This window comes from Panthera tigris, chromosome C1, assembly GCF_018350195.1.
Source record: "Panthera tigris isolate Pti1 chromosome C1, P.tigris_Pti1_mat1.1, whole genome shotgun sequence".
Classification (NCBI taxonomy): Eukaryota; Metazoa; Chordata; class Mammalia; order Carnivora; family Felidae; genus Panthera; species Panthera tigris.
Genome location: NC_056667.1, coordinates 75,704,713 through 75,707,927, shown reverse-complemented (window position 1 = coordinate 75,707,927; position 3,215 = coordinate 75,704,713). Strand labels below are relative to the sequence as shown.

At 37.0% G+C, this 3,215-nt stretch overlaps 1 pseudogene; it reads right to left on the bottom strand.

Moving 5' to 3' along the window:
* Positions 1-2,134: 2,134 nt before the first annotated feature.
* On the bottom strand, positions 2,135-2,665 carry LOC102948663 (annotated as a pseudogene).
* Between the last annotated feature and the right edge of the window lie 550 nt (positions 2,666-3,215).

Genomic DNA, 3,215 nt, shown 5'->3' with positions numbered 1-3,215 from the left:
AGGACCTTTCAAATATGCAATACGGTATTATCAACTATAGTCACCATGCTGTACATTACATCCTCAGGACTTATTTATTTTATAAGCTTATTTATTTATTTTGAGAGAGAGACAGACAGACAGAGGGAGCACAAGAGAAAATCCCAACTAGGCTCCACACTGACAGTGTGGAGCCTGATGAGGGGCTCAAACTCACGAACCGCGAGATCATGACCTGAGCGAAAGTTGGATGCTTAACCGACTGAGCCACCCAGGCACCCCTGGATTTACTTATAACCAAAAGTTTGTACCTTTTCACTTCCTTCACCCATCTTGCCTATCAGACACCCCCACCTTTGGCCACCACCAATTTGTTCCCGATTTCTATGAGCTTGGATTTTTGTTTGTTTTTGGCAGTTTTTTAGATTCTACAGATTCTTTAGATAAGTCTTTCTCTGTCTGACTTACTTCATTTAGCATAATGCCCTCAAGTTCCATCTGTCACAAATTGCATAATTTCATTCTTTTTTATGGTTGAATAATATTCAATTGTGTATATATGCCACCTTTTCTTTTCCCTTCTTCCATCAATGAACACTTAAGTTGTCTCCATGTTTTGGCTGTTGTAAATCATGCTTCAATGCACACAGGGGTGCAGCTATCTTTCTGAGTTAGTGTTTTTGTTTTCTTCAGATAAATACCCAGAAGTAAAATTGCTGGATCATAGGATAGTTCTATTTTTAATTTTTTGAGGAACATCATACTGTTTTCCGTAGTAGCTACATCAATATAGATTCCCCCCAACAGTGCACAGGATTTCCTTTTCTCTACATTCTCACCAACACTTATTTCTTGTCTTTTTGATAACAGCCATTCTAATAGGTAATATCTCATTGAGGTGATATCTCATTGTGGCTTTAATTTGCATCTCCCTGGTGATTAGTGATATTGAGCATATTTTCATGTATCCGTCGGCCATCAATATGTGCTCTTTAGAAAAATGTCTATCCAGATTCTTTGCCCATTTTTGAATCAGACTTCTTTTTTGCTATTAGGTTTAGGTGTTTTTGGATATTTTTATCAAAAATTGATATGCAAACACTTTCTCCCATTCACTAGGTGCCTTCCATTTAGTTGATGGTTTCCTTGGCTGTGCAGAAGCTTTTTAGTTTGAAGTAATCCCACCTGCTAATTTTTGCTATCGATGTCCTTACTTTTTGTGTCAAATTCAAAAAATCTTGCCAAACCCATGTCAAGATTACCACTTACGTTTTCTTCTAGGAGTTTTATGGTTTCAGGTCTTACATTCAAGTTTTGTATCCATTTTGAATTAACTTTTGTGTAGGGGGTAAGATAGTGGTTCACTTTCATTCTTTTGCATGTGGCTGTCCAGTTTTCTCCTCACTACTTAAGACACTGCCTTTCCCCATTGTATATTCTTGCCTCCTTTGTCATAAATTAATTGAACATATAAGTATGGGTTTATTTCTGGGTTTTCACTTCTGTTTCGTTGATCCATATATCTGTTCTTAGGCCAATACCATACTGTTTTGATTACTATAACTTTCCAACTGTAGTTTACAATCAGGGAGCATGATGCTTCCAGCTTTGTTCTTCTTTCTCAGGATTGCTTTGGTTATCTGGAGTCCTTTAATGTTCCATACAAATTTTAGAATTGTTTGTTCTATTTCTGTGAAAAATGCCACTGAAATTTTGATAGAGATTGCACTGAATCTGTAGATTGCTTTGGGTAGTGTGGACATTTTAACAATACTAATTCTTCAAATTCATGAGCACAGAATATCTTTCCATTTATTTATCTTCTTCAATTTCTTTCATTAGTGCCTAATAGTCTAATAGTGTCTAATAGTGTCTAATAGGTCTTTCACCTCACTGGTTAAATTATCTCTAATTATTTCAGGGGTTTTTTTTTTTTTAGATATTTGAAATACAACTTTATTCTAATTCTAAATTAAAAGAAATGGAAAGGACAGTGACAAATGAGATTTCACCACTGGATACTGTGATGTGACTACAGCAGTCTTATATTTGAAACTCAGAAAGGAAACAATTGTGTTCCAAAACAGCTAAATATGCAGGTTCAAAAAATGAGGGTATACACTGTCACATTCACTCCGAAGCCCATTCTTCTCCTTCAGCAACCCATAGATGAAACACATGTTCCACTTGTTAGTTTTCTAACAAGCCACAGGAAGGGCTGGTCAAAATTGTAGTTACTTTTGGCAGAAATGTCATAGTGTTGAAGGTTGGTCTTATGGTGGAAGATTTTGCAGTACCTTTCCTGTCCTTGATGTCCACTTTGTTGCCACACAGCACGATGGGGATGTTTTCACATATTTGTACCAGATCTCTATGCCAGTCAGGCACGTTCTTGTAAGAAACCCTTGATGTTACATCAAACATTATAATGGTACACTGGACTTGGATGTAACAGTCATCTCTCTAACCCACCAAATTTCCCCTGACCAGCCGTATTCCATATATTGAACTTAATATGTCCTCTATTGTCATGGAACACAAAGGGATGGATCTCAACACCCAATATGGCTGCATATTTCTCAAACTCACCAGTCAGATGACATTTCATGAACATAGTTTTTCCAGTACCACCATCGCCAACCAATACAAGTTTGAACCAGACTTGGGGTTCTCCTTGGACAAGCATCATGCTGTTGCTCCCAGAAGGGTCTCCGGCCCATCTGACCGAGCAGTTTTTCATTATCCTTGATGTAATTATACCTGGGATTGTTTCCTCAATTTTTCTTTCTGATGGTTCATTGTTAGTATGTAGAAATGGAAGCAATTTCTTTATATTGGTTTTGTGTCCTGCAACTTTATCAAATTCATTTATCAGTTTTCACAGTTTTGGGGTGGAGTCTTTAGGGTTTTCTATATAGAGTATCATGTTATCTGCAAATGGTGAGTTTTACTACTTCTTTCCAGTTTAGATGTCTTTTCTTTTTCTTGCCTAACTTCTCTGGCCAGGACTTCCAATACCATATTAAATAAAAGTGGCAAAAGTGGGCATTCTTGTCCCGATTCTGATCTTTGAGGAAAAGCTTTCAGCTTTTCCCCATTGAGTATGATGTTAGCTGTGGGCTTGTCATCAATGGCCTTCATTATGTTGAGGTACATCTCCTCAATACCTGCTTTGTTGAGAGTTTTTATCATAAATTGCTATTTGTCAAATGCTTTTTCTGCATCTATTCAAGTGG